We start from the raw sequence: 16,513 nt of genomic DNA, 5'->3' as shown, positions 1-16,513 counted from the left end.
AAAGTGGATTTCATTGATTCAGGCCATGTCTAATGATGATAAATAGAATTTGATTTGTTTCATTTTGGTCCGTCACACTAACAGTTACAATTATAAAAGACAAGTCCGTCCAATGTGACTGTTTCAGTTTTCTCACTTGATGATTCACTAGCCTTACATGTTTCGATCCATTTGGATCATCTTCAGAGGCACCAAACACTTTTTTGAAACCACTATCACAACAGTTGTCATATCAAATACACATGTAATGTCCAAGTACACAATGTTCCATCTATCAGTCACAGCAGCCTTTCTGGTTACAGAAATATTTAAAGTTGTTTTAAAGTTTTAAAACTTTGTTAAAAATTAAAATACATGAACCATACGGTTCATGTCAATAACCTCTGTCATCTCACTTCAAGGTGGCTGATGTTGTGCCTCCTATGTAACTTGAGTAGGGAGATTCTGTAAATATATTATGGGTACTGTACTAATATCAGCGATCCTACTATATATATATATTAAGGTTTTGTCCTACCTTAATATTGTCCATTATGATTTCTTGGCCCTCTGTGCTGTGTATACGTGTATACTGTTCTAGTGTGTGTTGTACCGTTTAATTTATACTTCCTGTTTCTGTGACGTTGTTGTGGGCGTGTTCTGATGTTGTATTATGAGGTCGAACATGTTACGTTGGCTATTACTTTCTTTTGTGTGTTTTTGTTCTTCTATTAATTTATTGAATTTATTAGAGTGATATATGTGGAAGTCCTCTTTTATATTCATAATGTACCCATATTATATTTACTTCCTTTATTTAGTAGGTTTTCCTCCTTTTCAGTAAGTTGTATGTTAGTCATATTGTCATATTCATATTCATAATACTAAGAACCAACGCACTTATATGGTTCAATTGAACATGTAAAAACAAAAACATCATACCTAAGTACGCCAACCTAAACATAAAAGGTTCAAGTAAAGCTGTAAAGCTTACTCAGAGACAAGCAACCAAACTCAGAATAAACAACGAGTTAAAGTTCTTATATATTAAAAAACAAAATATTAACAAACAACTATATAAATTACACTTAAGAAATGCATAATATTGGCAGACCAACTGGCCTATAATAGAAAATGACGTAAATAAAAAACTAAATGAAGAATAAAAAAACATTATAATAAACTTAATAACAAAACTGATAATTTAACTAATCAACAACAAGAAAAGGCAATTAGCGAGCAAACATTTTATCCGCATTTGCCCAATATGACTAACATACAACTTACTGAAAAGGAGAAAAACCTACTAAATAAAGGAAGTAAATATAATATGGGTACATCTCCAAAAATAAACATAAAACAACTAGTCTACGAAACAGAGAACGCAGTAAGACACTTATCTACAAAAAAAACTTACAACAATTAGCGTCAAAGCAAAACATAATAAATAAAGAACAAACACACATGATCAAACAAATACAACAAAAACTAACACAACATAAAGCAACTATAGCAGACGCCGATAAAGGAAAAACATTAGTTATTATTTATAAACAAGATCTAAATGACAAAATAAATTCATTTATCAAAAATAATAACATTGCCAAATTAAAAACAGACCCCACACAAAAATTTCAAAGAACAGTACAAAACACTCTAAAACAATGTAAAATTATAATCTACCCTATAAAAAGAAAACATGTTCACCAAATGAACCCACAAGCACCTAAACTAAATGCAAAAATTAAAATACACAAACCGGAGGCCCCAATTAGACCGATAATAAACAACACTAATGCACCCACACATAAACTAGCTAAATACATACATCAAAGACTAAATGACTATCTAAAATTAAAACACGAATACAACATTATTAACACAAAATAATTTGCAGAAAACATAAGAAAACTAAAACTAAGTCCAGATCATAAACTATTAACGATGGATATTAAGGACTTCTACGTTAATATCCCAATCAACGACACAATTCACGTAATCAATAAACTACTCAAAGACAATCACACAGATGAAAGGATTATAAAAGAAATTATGTCCATACTTAAAATAATACTAAAACAAAACTATTTTCAATATAACGAAAAATATTACAAACCAAGAACAGGCGTAGCCATGGGCGCCCCCCCCCCCTATCAAGTACAATGGCAGAAATCTTCTTACAAAACATGGAACAAAGCAGAATAAAACATCTGCTGGAAGACGGGAAAATTACATACTATAACAGATACATAGATGACATCTTCATAATATATAATCAAACAAAAATACCCCCCAGTGCATCCTCGAACATTTCAACAAACAACATAAAAACCTGCAATTCACAATAAATAAAGAAACAAATAACAAAATACCTTACCTGGACCTAAACGTAATTAATAAACAGGGACAAATAGAAATGGAAATATACAGAAAACCCACAATGACAGACATAACAATAAATAATAAATCATGCCACCCTAAAGAACAAAAATTGGCAGCATATAAAAACTGGATACACAGACTTCTTACACTACCACTTGAAGAAAATGCTAAAAATAAAGAATTAAATACTATTATGAATATAGCACTAAATAACGGATATAAAAAGCAAGACATCACACATATATAACAAACTTAAGCATAAGATGGATAACCCAGATAAAAAAGACGAAAAAGAAGAAACATGGGTCACTTATACATATACAGAAAATTACATATGAAAAATCACAAGACTGTTCAAAAACACTAATACAAAGATAGCATTCAAAACAACCCACACAATAGGTAAACTAACAAATGAAAAACGGGAAGTAAACCCATACGAACAAAGTGGAATATACAAAATAACATGCCAAAGTTGCCAAAAAAAAAAAATATATATATATAGGCCAAACTGGCAGAAACATAACAACAAGATACAAAGAACACATAAGAAATATAAGACTAAACAAGGACGAATCAGCATTCGCTCAACACATACTAAATAAACACCATCAGTATGGGCCAATGACAGCAATCATGGAAATGATTGAAAAAGCCAAAAAAGGAAACATTATGAATATAAAAGAGGACTTCCACATATATCACTCTAATAAGTTCAATAAATTAATAGAAGAACAAAAACACACAAAAGAAAGTAATAGCCAATGTAACATGTTCGACCTCATAATACAACATCAGAATACGCCCACAACAACGTCACAGATATAGGAAGTATAAATAAAACGGCACAACACACACTAGAACAGTATACATGTATACACAGCACAGAGGGCCAAGAAATCATAATGGACAATATTAAGGTAGGACAAAACCTTTATATATATATATAGTAGGATCGCTGATATTAGTACAGTACCCATAATATATTTACAGAATCTCCCTACTCAAGTTACATAGGAGGCACAACATCAGCCACCTTGAAGAGAGATGACAGAGGTTATTGACATGAACCGTATGGTTTATGAATTTTAATTTTTAAGAAAGTTTTTAAAACTTTAAAAGAACTTTAAATATTTATATAACCAGAAAGGCTGCTGTGACTGATAGATGGAACATTGTGTACTTGGACATTACATGTGTATTTGATTGACAACTGTTGTGATAGTGGTTTCAAAAAAGTGTTTGGTGCCTCTGAAGATGATCCAAATGGATCGAAACATGTAAGGCTAGTGAATCATCAAGTGAGATAACTGAAATAGTCACATTGGACAGACTTGCCTTTTATAATTGTATGATAAATAGAATTTGAAAAGTATGTAAGCACTGTTCAACTAGTGCCAAGGTCTAGAAAACGTGGATTTATACATCCACTCCCCCATACGCCTTCATGGCATAGTGCTTAATTAGTTAAGCACAGGGACAGCTTTACTTTTTTATGTTAGCACTGAGTGACTGTTCTTAAACTAAACCTGAACAAAAAGTAACTGTAACTAACCAAGTACAGTATGTGCCAAAAATACAGTACTGAAATCAAAAGATATCCTGTTGATACCACTGTCTATTCATGTGAAGGCCCCTTGCACAACAGAACTTTCTCAAATCCTGAAGAAATGGTCCGATCACCATGTCCCTGTAGCGTTCTTGGGTGACGGTAAGAGCATTGCCTTCCTCATCCTCCATGAAATAGGGGCCTAATGTACCGTGTGTTGACTGCACACCATAGCGTCACACGTGTACTATGTAGCAGTTTCTGGGCGATAACATCTGACTGCTCAAAACCAAGGAAGCGAGTTGTCTGGCGACCTCTTCCGTATGAATGGAAATAATACTCAACAATGAATACTTTTTCCTCTGTCGAGAGACCCATTTCCAACAAAAACTGCACAGCAGTTGGGAACACGTACAGCTGGAGCTATGCCCCGTTGACAAATGCACATGCACGTTTGAGATGCGCAAGTTTCAGTACTGCATGTTTTGGTGTATTCTGTATAACCACACATGACAATGCTTCCCAGTAGCCATGTGGAAGCTCGACTGAAACCAGTTGTCTTCTTTTAGTGATCTCACAATTTTGCCGCGGAACATTCATATGGAGACAGTTCCAGGTTGGCAAATACTTTAATAGTCAGTCTGGACTATTACCATCTGTGAAATCCCTAATATGGCCAGCACTTTGAAAAAGTTTTCCAACCTGCTGCTTTATTTGCTAATCCTGCTTCTAATGTGTCAGTTATTGATTAAAAAATGCTCTGTGGAATTAGACATCACATGCAGACTTTTATGCATCCTTTGCACAAAGTGGAATTAGTGAACACCTAATGGCCAGGTTCTGTCTGTATGTTTCACACCCAGAACTACTCTCTGGACATGGATGACATTTGTATTGATGGTTTAACAACCAAACACATTAAAAAAATAATTCTGGTTTGTATTGATCCAGTACAACCCATACTTTACCTGAAGCTCAAATTTAACATCATAATTTTTCTCAAAAATGACAGACTGCACAAAAAGATGTTGCATGATATAAATTGTAGATGTAATTAAATGTTCCATTTTTTTTTTTTTCCATTTTTAATATTACGTACATAATGATAGTCAAAGAAACACTGTGTAGGATTTGAGGTTCTCACAGGCTGGTTATGAAGATTTCTGTCTCATGGAATATAATGCTTTTTAGTTCACTGAAAGTCAATCAACATTTCGAAGGAACATGTCACCCCTGTTTTGGAGCCACTCAAGAAACCAGCATTAAGCAGGCAGCAGCAGAGCGAGGCTGTTCTTTGACCCTGAAGATGGGGGCAACATGTTCCTCCAGCACATCAGATGACTTTTAGTGGATGGCAACGTTCTTCTAAGAAACATTATTTACACTATTTTTGTCTATACAGGGTGGTACCTACTAATAGCATGACCACAACAGATTTGTAACCTCAGTAAATGATTAGACATGCCAATGAGTCTTACAGTATTACAAGGATACATCTGGAAAATATGTGTCTTCCAAATTAGAGTCTGCCGTCTATTATGGCATTTTTCAGTCCCTCATAATCAGTTTTCACCTGAGTACTGGAGCTCAATCCATCCATCAACACCGGTTTTTTTTTTTTTAACTGAGTTTCATGTTAGGAAATGAAATGCACTTTAAATGTGACTGAGAACAAAGCACATTCCGAAATCTCTTACTTGCAATTTGTGTTAGAATATATGAAGATAATGCAACACAATATGGAGAATTAGAAAAGTTTATTATCTCATTTTCACCCAAAAGTGGAGACAGAGATCCAAAATTTCGGCAATGAAGTGCTTGACTGAGACATATTTTCATTTCTCATAGTTCATATACCAATCTGTAAACACTGCAAGGCAGTTGGATGACATTTCTTCTTCTGGCATCATTTACATTAATAGACAGGTCAGTGAAACACCCACAAATATCTGTCCATCCACATTTTTATTCTTCTACCTTGCTTCACAGTTTTCCTCTGCTTTCATTTTCCTGGATATGATTCAATCTTATCTCCTTGTCTATCATATGGAAATCAGATTTATACTATAAGTTGCCAGAAATATTGTTACTTGTGTTTACTGAAACTGGGAATTGTAGTATAGATACTTCATTGTTATGATTATAAAAAGACATTTGTAATTATTAAGCCAGAATGTTCTTTAGCAATGTACCCAGCAATGAAAGATTTTACTATTCTGCACCAATGCGTGAACACTCAGATCCAGTTATCAGTAAACTTATAACAAGTGTGTATTTTATTAACTGCAAAGGTGAAAGAGACATTTCCCAGTAGAATCTGAAGTCATATCTAATACATTCCTATACTTTATAGTTCAAAGTGACTAACAACATTACATGTGCATAACAGTAACTGCTATGATTTTATTACTGAATATGCTTTATATCAACAAAAGACAAAACGCATAAAATTTACTCTAATATGCCAAATGATCTTCATAGCGATATGAATTTAAGCAGTCATTGTCACAATACATATAAAGAATCCATCTGAGTTAGTCACTTGGCTTCAGATTAGAGATCTTGCACACAGTGTTACTGAACTGACATGTAGGCGTCTGCTATACGAGTATGTGTGTTTTAAAATGAAAAAATCTTCCAACTCTTTAGAAACTAATCCTCATTTCATGACAGTTACTAATTATAATTAATGTATCTATATCTACATACGATCAATATTCATGGAATATAAAGAGTAATTCATTAGTGGCATACTATACATTTGTATACAGTTCTGCAGAGTCAGGTTCATATGTGTTTGTGTCCAAAAATTTGTTTGGTGCCACAAAATTTCAAAATTTCAGAGCTTTTGTAAGCCTGATTGTAAGGCTTTTATTCTTAAACCCCCCACCCACAAACATGACAGCATATTTAACTTTAGTATGACTGACTGGACATGCACATCATTAGGTGCTTCCGTCTACTCATAAATTCAGACACACTCTCATGGAGCTGAGTCCTTCTTGAGAAGCTGCCAATTGTGCAGCTACTCAAGAACTTCCCAGCATTTTATGGAACCTGAAGGTTCATTACCATGTTCACAAGAGGCCTCCACCGGTCCCTGTTGAATTGAATTGAATTAAATTTATTTGCATTCCATAGATCCTAAGTAGGTTAATACCTCTGGATATAGAACAAGTCAAAATAAAACCTACTGGTACAAGTAATTTTATCTTAAACTAATGTAGCTTAATTCTACATTATTCTCTATTTACATTGAGGTATTCGTCTACAGAGTAGAAGGAATGAGCATGCAGATATTTCTTTAGCTCTGATTTAAAGTGTTTAGTATCATTGCTCAGGTTTTTGATACTTTGTGGGAGACTATTGTACACTTTTATGCCAGAAAAGTAGACTCCTTTTTGATATAGTGATAAGTTTGATGAAGGTAGATTGAAGTTATATTTTTGTCTAGTATTCATGTTATGGTTATTGGAATTTAATTCAAATTTATTTTTGTTGTACACAACAAATAAGAGAAGCAATAGTATATATAGTGATTGAAGAGGTAGAATTTTTAATTTCTTAAATAAATCTCTACATGAATCTCTACTTCTACGTCCTGTAATGATTCTAATTATATTCTTTTGTATCTTAAAATTTTTTACACTATGTGAAGAGTTCCCCCAGAATATTAATCCATAGTTCATAATAGAATGAAAGTAGGCATGGTAAACCATCTTCAGTGTTTCCTGTGGCATAAAGGGCTTAATCGATCTCATTGCATAGCAAGCTGCACTTAATTTAGGTATAGATCCTGATCCAGATCAATCCAATCCATACCATCCCATCCTATCTCTCTAAGATCCATTTTAATATTGTTCATCCACCTATGTCTTGGTCTTCCCAGTGGTCTCCTTCCTTCTGGCTTTCCCACCAATATCCTATATGCACTCCTCCTCTCCCGCATTCATGCTACATCCCTGCTTATCTCATCTTCCTTGACTTGATCATTCTAATTATACTTGGAGAATCATACCAGTTATGAAGCTCTTCATTATGCAGTTTTCTCCAACCTCCTGTCACTTCAGCTCTCTTTGGTCTAAATATTCTCCTAAGCACTCTGTTCTCAAACACCTTCAGTCTATGTTCCTCCATTAAAGTCAGAGACCAAGTTTCAGACCCATACAGAACCACAGGCAAAATTATATTTTTGTATATCCTAATTTTTATGTTTTTAGACAGCAGATGAGAAGACAAAAGGTTCTTGACTAAATATTAGCAAGTATTACCCAAATTCAATCATCATCACTGGCACGACAGCCCTTTGTGAGCCCTGGCCTTCCTGAGAATTGCTCGCCATTCTTCTCCATTCAATGCTACATTCCTCCAGTTCTTTACTCCCAAAATTCTAATGTCTTGCCACACACATTCTTCCCATCTCAATCTTGGTCTTCCCACTCTCCTATTTCCTTCTGATTTAGTATTAAGCATTTTCTTGATGGTTCTATTCTCGCTGGAACGTATTGTGTGTCCAGTCCATTCAAGCCTTTTCACCTTTATAAATCCAATGTCTGGTTCGTTAAATAGTTTGTATAGCTCATGGTTATACCTCTTCCTCCATACTCCATTTTCTTCCACTGGTCCAAACATATATCTCAAGATCCTCCTTTCAGATATACTTAACAGTCTTTCATCCGATCTTGACAGTGGCCAGGTCTCAGAGGCATAAGATAGCACTGATCTTATAAGTACTTTATACATCATAGTTTTGGTTTTCCTGGGTATTAGTTGGGATTTCAGGTGTTTCCTAAGGCCATGGAGACATTTATTTGCTGCAAGTACACACTTTTTTGTTTCATCACTGATGTCATTTTTACAGTTAACTTCTGATCCAAGGTAAGCAAAACTACATACAACCTCACATTTATATGAGTCAATTTCAATATATGCAGGTCCATTATCACAGTCTTTCTTGGTTACCGGCATGTACTTTGTTTTATTTTGGTTAATTTGTAGATTCATCTTTTTTTGCTGCTCTTTCCAAATTAAGAAAAGCTTCTTTCATAGATTTTTGTGTTCTACCAATTACATCAGTATCATCTGCAAATGCCAAAATTTGAACTGACTTGTAGACTATAATTCCTCTTGTGTTGATGCCTGCATCTCTAACTACCTTCTCTAATGTTATATTGAACAAAAGGCAGGGTAGGAAATCCCCTTGTTGAACTCCATTTCTAGTTATTATAGGACTGGACAACATATTATGAATTTTAATTTGGCATTTGGGTCTTTCTCATAGTGGCTCTGACCAAGGCGATTAACTTCCATGGAATGTGCATCTCTTCCATTGCCAGAAAAAGACTATCTCTATCTATGGAGTCACAGGCTGATCGGAAGTCAATGAAAGATGATGTGTTTCAATTTGGAATTCATTACACTTTTCAAGGACCTGTCGAATAGTGAAAATCTGATCGTTAGTTGATCTTCCTTCACAAAACTCACATTGGTAATCCCCAATTATGCCTTCCACAAAGGGAGAGAGTCTGTTAAATAGAATGTTGGAAAATATTTGATGTGCTATGCACAACAGACTAATTCATCTATAGTTAGAGCATTACCATGATGTTGCCTTTCTTATGGATAGGGCATACAATACTTAGGTTCCATTCCTCTTGGATTATTTCAGTTATCCATATCTTGACTATTAGCTGATGTAAGTGCTTAGCATATTCTGGGCCTGCAAATTTCACTAATTCTGTTGTGATAAGAGACATTCCTGGAGCTTTATTATTTTTCAATTTTTTGATAGGTTGTTCTACTCCTTGTATGATTGGCGCTGGCTCTTCAGCCTCAAAATTTCCTCAATTCCGGACTATGGTCATGCCTTCCGCTTGTTCAGAGGCATTACCATTTAATAATTTCTCATAATATTGCGCCCATCTTTCCAATATTGCTTCATCGCTACTCAATGTCGTGCCTTCTTTATCTCTACATAAGGTTGTTCTAAATTGAAAGTCCTTTTGAATCTTGTTTAGTTTTTGATGAAACNCTCCAGGCTTCAATGACATCCTCACTATCAGAGAGACCTGCCAGGCATTCACCAATTAATCCAGTATATCTGGTTGCAACTCCTTGTTCAACCAATTTTCCACAATTCAATTTCTTAGCCTGGGATCCATGTATCTTCCTTGCATTAGACATTCGACTTCTAATCTTTGATATTATTAAGTAATGATCAGAGTCAATGTTGGCCCCCCTGTAACTCCTGACATCCATGAAGTCTGAACAATTAGGATGTGATCAATTTGGTTAAACACATTTCCATCAGGGGATTTCCAGGTTTGTTTATGTATATCCTTATGATTAAACATTGCACTACCTACTACCATGTTTCTTGAGGAAGCAAAATTTATTAATCTCATCCAATTATCGTTTGACTTGTTATGTAGGCTATGTTTTCCAATAACCGATCTATATACATCCTCATTCCCCACTTTGGCATTCATGTCCCCTATGATTATTTTACAATCCCTTTTTGAACATTCGCCACATATTTCATCCAATTCATCATAAAAGGAGTCTTTCTCCTCATCACTTTTATCTTCAGTTGGGGCATGTGCAAAATAAGGCTATAGTTAAAAAACTTTCCCTTAATTCGTAGCCTACAAGTTCTGTGAGATTTTGCCTGGAAGTCTAAAATAAGATGCCCCCTTTTTATATTGACAATAAAACCTGTTCCAAACATGTGACTCTTCCTCTGACAGCTAGAGAATACAACGTGATCCCTCTTTTCCATGACTCCTTTACCCAACCACCCCAGTTCTTGTATAGCAGTAATATCTAGTTTATAGCTATCTAGTTGTTCAAGTAGCATTTTTAGTGCTCCGGCTCTGTAAAGAGATAATACATTCCAAGATCTGATTCTCAAATCCTTTAAACATTTTCCAGGTCGTTTTGAATAGGTCCGTCTGGCTACTCTTTCCTCGGATTTCTGAACAATTTAGTTTTTACGGTGTGAGGTTGTTGGCCTCGTGCCCAACCCCCAACCTGGAGGACCAGGGTATCCCTCTCTGTCTGGCTCCTACCCCTTGACCTGTCCAGCATGGGTAGCCCTGCCAGTAGCTATGCTACCACCAGCATAGCTCTCAGGGTCTCAGGAGCTCTCAAACCCCACCACCATGATAAGGTGGAGATACCATTACCCAAATTCAGTATCCTCTTATTTTCCTCCTGAATCAAATTCTGATTTGTTACTGTCATTCCAAAATATTTAAACTGTGCCACATTTTCAAAGAATCTGTCAGCTATCTTTTATGTCATGATTTTGCCCTGCATTTCTCTGCGTTTGAGTATGAGTATGAGGGGTGAGCAATAAAACTGGCCCTAGCACTGCGACTTTCAATAATCTGATGTGCTTTTTCTCTGCGTTTGCTTCTAGACCAGCTCCATTACTAGCATCAATTAAAGTTTTTGAGTTTTTCTTTAAGGTATGTATATTATCACCCAATAGGTTCATGTTATCAGCATAGACCAACAGCCGATGTGTCCAATTTAGTTTCTGTGCCACCTGGATTTCCTGGACTTTCCTAATGGCATGTTCTGAAAGCAAAGTTGAAAAGCACTGGTGATAAAGCATCTCCTTGTTTTAGACTGTTCTGAATAGGAAAATTATCGGGCAAATATTTACCTATATGGACTTTACTATACGTTTTGTTTAAGCACATTTTAATCAGCCTAACTAGTTTCATGGATACCTCAAACTCTATCAGAATATTGTATGATACTTCCCTCCTAACTGAATCATAGGCTTTCTTGAAGTTTACTCCCTTTTTACTCATGAATGCAAAAGATCTGAGCAGTAGTTGATCTGTTGCATTGAAACCCACACTGATAATCCCCAATAATTTCATCTATACATGGGCGTAACCTTGAGAGAAGAATATTGGATAAAATTTTGTATGAAATTGATGGCAGTGATATCCCATGATAATTACTACAGTCAGTTTTATCACCCTTCTTGTGAACTTGTACAATAATAGACTCCTTCCACTGCTCAAGCAATTTTTATCTTATTCCATATTACGGATCTTAGAACATAATATTTCGCCTCCTGCTTGAATAAGTTCTTTCAGAATTCAATCACTACCTGGTGATTTATACCTTTTCAATTTTGCAATAGCAATTTCAACCTCAAAAGGGCTAGGATCAGGTACTAAGGCTCAACTCTCCATCTCTTCAAAATGTTATGGGAATCTCCAAGCAAATGACCATTCTCATCCCTCACTAAGTTACATCTAGGTTGGTAACCCTTCATAAATTCATTTATTCCTCTATCCATGTCTCTAATATACTTGTTCCTACTGTTTGTTGCGAGCTCATCAGTGCACACATCAGTATTCCCTCGTTTTATTCCTGAAATGCCTACTGGTTTCACATCTTATATTGTTTGGATTACCCCAATTATTTCGCTTGGATTGTGTAACCACTGACATTTGGCTTGTTCCCTTTTGTCTAATAATTTTGAGCATCCTTCATCAAACCATGGCTTATGCTTCTTCAGTTCATAATAACCTAGACTCTCCTTGGCAGACATTTTGATATTCTCTCTAATAGTTTCCCAAGCTTTGTTAACGTCCACCTCGGTGTCTGTTTTCCAAAGCTGGGAACCTATTTGAGATTTCAACACGATACTGCTCTTTACCCTCTGCCTCATTTCATTTCTTGAGGTTGAACCTCTCCATATGAACTCTGTGCATTGTTTGTTTGCTCACTGCCAGTCTTTCCTTAACCTTTGCCACCACCAGGTAGAGGTCAGGGTCACAATCTCCTGCCCTGAATGCCTGGACATCAAGTACACTTGAGTGCTGTCTCCTGTCTATCAAAATATGGTCAATTTGATAGTGTATCTTCCCATCAGGAGATGTACAAGTACATTTATGGATGTTATGATGTGGGAACATCATTCTTTTGACAGTAAGATTTTTCACTGTGGCAAAGTTTACTACTCAAACTCCATTATCATTACTAATTTCGTGCAAACTCTCATTCCCAATTGTTGGTTTGAAAAAAGCTTCCCTACCTACTTTGGCATTGAGATCTCCTATATAAAATTTTCATATGGTGCTTTGGGAATTTATCAAATACTTGTTCTAGTTCTTCATAGAACCTGTCCCTTATATCATCAATTTTGTCCTCTGTTGGGGCATGAACATTCAGAACAATGATATCACACCAGCGACCTCTTTATTATTTTGTATGATATCCTATCAATAATGAACTCTACCCTCTTAACAATTTCAGTCAGTTGCAGAATTATATATAACAACTTCAGAAGTTTCAAATGTGCAAAAAATAATGAAGATATCTTCAGGAGACAAATCTCAAGCAAGGAAACATTAAGACATGTTCTCCTGAAGATGTCTAAAATTCAATTCCATTTGTGTTTCTTTTCTCATAAGACATTCAGAGATCTGTCTCATGTTCCATTTACAGTATCAAATTGAAGTGGTGAATTATACACTTCAGCCCCATGGTTTTCCACATGAAATTTATGTGAAAAATCACAGAAATCGTGTTAAAGAAAGTATGTATTGTGGTGTTCAGGTTCTAGCTAGCAGTGAATCTTGAACTGAAGAAAATGTGTTCAACTGGGCCTTTCTTATACAAGAAATACCCTAGAGAGCAGACTGTGCTGAACAAGGGAAAACTTGACAAAACTGGAGCCAGATTAGAATGCTGGCCTCACAGATCCCTGACATAACTAACTCAAGAGGCACAAGTTTCAACAAAACAGAATAGAGACCGAATCTGCTGCTGTATAAACTTGACTTCAAGTAACTGAAGAAGGTGATTATGAAAGAAGAACACATTTGTGTTAATTGATTTTAGCCTGCAATACATGATGACATTTTTATGTGTGAAGCCTTCTTCCATCTGAGTGGGTATATCAGTGATCAGAATAGGTACTGGAGCAGTATAAATATGAGAGAGAGGTTAAATACCACTGAAGAATCATAAAATTGGTATGTGGTGTGCTACTACTGCTGCACAAATAGCAGGACTCATATTTTGTAAGTAGACAATTCAGAGCTGTATGAGAGCTAACTGTGTAATAAGGAGAATTACATGGGCAGGGCATTTAGAATGTATTGGGCAGGAATGCATATAGTGTTTTAGTGGGAAAGCATGAAGGAAAGATACCACTATGAAGACCTGGACATAGGTGGAGAATAATACTAGGATGGATCTTAAAGAAATAAGATAGGGTGGTATGGAATGAATTCATCTGGCTCAGGATAGGGACCAGTGGAGGGTTCTTGTGAACACAGTAATGAACCTTCAGGTTCCAAAAAATGTTAGGAAATTCTTGAGTAGCTTAGCAACTATTGGCTTCTCAAGGATTCACTCCATGGAGTTAGTTATGTCAGTGGCATTTTTCAGCCCTTCTTAAGAGCATTACAGAAGAAAAGACAGTCATTTTAAGCAAGCCAGTGTTACAGCGCACATTGCTAATTATTCCATTAATGTCTTAAACAAGGTGTTTGATGTCAGACCAGTATATCAAAGACTTGATTGCAGGGTCTCTGCATTATGTTCATTTGCGGGAAAACATAAAAACAAAGTGTACTCAAATAATTCCCAAACACTGGATGACAGACTTGAAGATTATGAGCAGAAGGGAGACATTTTGAGCACCTACTGTGATGATGACAATTTATGAATCCGGAATTCTTTCTTTGAACATGTTCTGGCTAATTGGCTGACAATGAGGGAGTCAGGTGATTTGGCTCTTCAAGAAAGACTCTCTATGTAAAAATTAAGTTTGTACCTGACACAAAACACATGACATCTCCACTGAAAAGATCAGCCAGTTAATGGTGTTTAGAGAAACAATCGCTGTTTGTTGTTAGCACCATACAAAACACACAAATACACTTTGTGAGCAGAATGCAGAGTTTTAATATGTTAAAGCAGGTGGTACATATAGAACCACTCAGCTTTAAAGGACACTGTATAGTCTTAATACTGACAACATCATTAATAACCAACTTAAAGAAAGCACTGCCAGTAACACAGAATGATTTGATGACTGAATAATGAATGGAAAGAGATCAAGAAGGATGCACTCATGGCCTAATTTAAAGTATTATCTCTGACCATTTGCCTTTCAAAATGGATGAAATCCATGAAAAACCTCAGTCCAGATACCGTGTCATGGCTGGAATTTGAATGCATCTCACACAAGCATTGCCACTTGAGCCAATGTTCAGTTTTATTGTACAGATGTACAGTATATATTTATATTTCTCTGAATTGAATTGAATTGAATTTATTTACATTCCGTAAATCCAGTACAGGTGAGACACCATAGGATATGGAACAAGTCAAGTTAGAATACATAGTAGCTATACAATAATACAGTAATATTGCAATTAAATGAGGTAAACTTATAATACTTATAATACACATTAAACAATGATCAAGAAATTTATCAAGATTTATAATGGACTAAAATAAAATAAAATTTCCATTAAGACATTCATTCATTACTCATTCCATTAATCAAGTGCGTCAAATTAAAATGCATATAAAAGAGACAATCAATAAAAAAGAGACAAATAAAACAGGATAATTACATAATTTGTAGTTTATGACATATTTCTATATCAGTTCATTTGTTGTCACAATCTGTGTGTTCTCTTACATTACACATTATACCCATTTCTGTTGGTAGTATTCTTTCATGGAATAAAAGGAGTGATGAAGTAAAAATCTCTTTAGTGCTCTCTTAAAATTTGGTACATCCAAAGTCAACTCTTTTAAAGTTTGAGGTAAATGGTTGAAGGCTTTAATACCCGCCACATATGCACTCTGACTATACTTTGTCAGGTTCACAGAAGGCAAATATAGATTATTATGGGTTCGGGTTTTATGTTCATGAATCATGGTAATAGCATTAAAAAGATGATCATTATTAATCGTGAATAAAATCAATGAGTATATGAATTGGGAATAGAATGACAGTATTTCGAATTTCTCAAATAGATGTCTACATGATTCTCTTGGACCAAAATTTGCAATAATTCTCATAGCCTTCTTTTGTAGTCTAAAGACATTGCAGGCATAGGAAGCGTTACCCCAGAAAATTATGCCATAGCTTAAAATGGAGTGAATGTGTGCAAAATAAATTACCTTTAATGTATCTAATGGGATAAAATGCTTTATGTTTCTCAACGCATAACATGACCTTGCAATTTTATTGATAACATAGTTAATATGCTGTTTCCATGTGATGGTATCATCAATAATTAGTCCTAGAAATTTAGTTTCTTTCACCTTTGGTAATTTTATTTCATCATCTATGGTCATTGGGGTAATATTATAACAATTCTTGGAACGAAATTCAATATATTGAGATTTTTTAAAATTTAAAGCAAGTAAATTAGCATTAAACCATGTGTCAATATCTTTTAAAGTTTGTTTGAGATTAATTTCAAGTTCTAATTTATTTATGTCAGTTATTATAATACTTGTGTCATCTGCAAAAAGTACTGTTTTATTTTTCCTATTGCTTATTGAAGGTAAGTCATTAATGTAAAACAGAAAAAATAGTGGGCCAAG

General features: G+C 35.1%; 1 protein-coding gene across 3 annotated transcripts in view; it reads left to right on the top strand.

The window, feature by feature from the left end:
• The window catches only part of LOC111872120 (lysoplasmalogenase-like protein TMEM86A), a 102,439-nt gene that overhangs the window by 68,075 nt on the left and 17,851 nt on the right, over nt 1-16,513 (top strand). The window lies entirely within an intron of this gene.

This window comes from Cryptotermes secundus, unplaced genomic scaffold, assembly GCF_002891405.2.
Source record: "Cryptotermes secundus unplaced genomic scaffold, Csec_1.0 scaffold461, whole genome shotgun sequence".
Classification (NCBI taxonomy): Eukaryota; Metazoa; Arthropoda; class Insecta; order Blattodea; family Kalotermitidae; genus Cryptotermes; species Cryptotermes secundus.
Note: the sequence above shows the minus strand (reverse complement) of the source record. Positions and strands in the feature narration are given on the sequence as shown.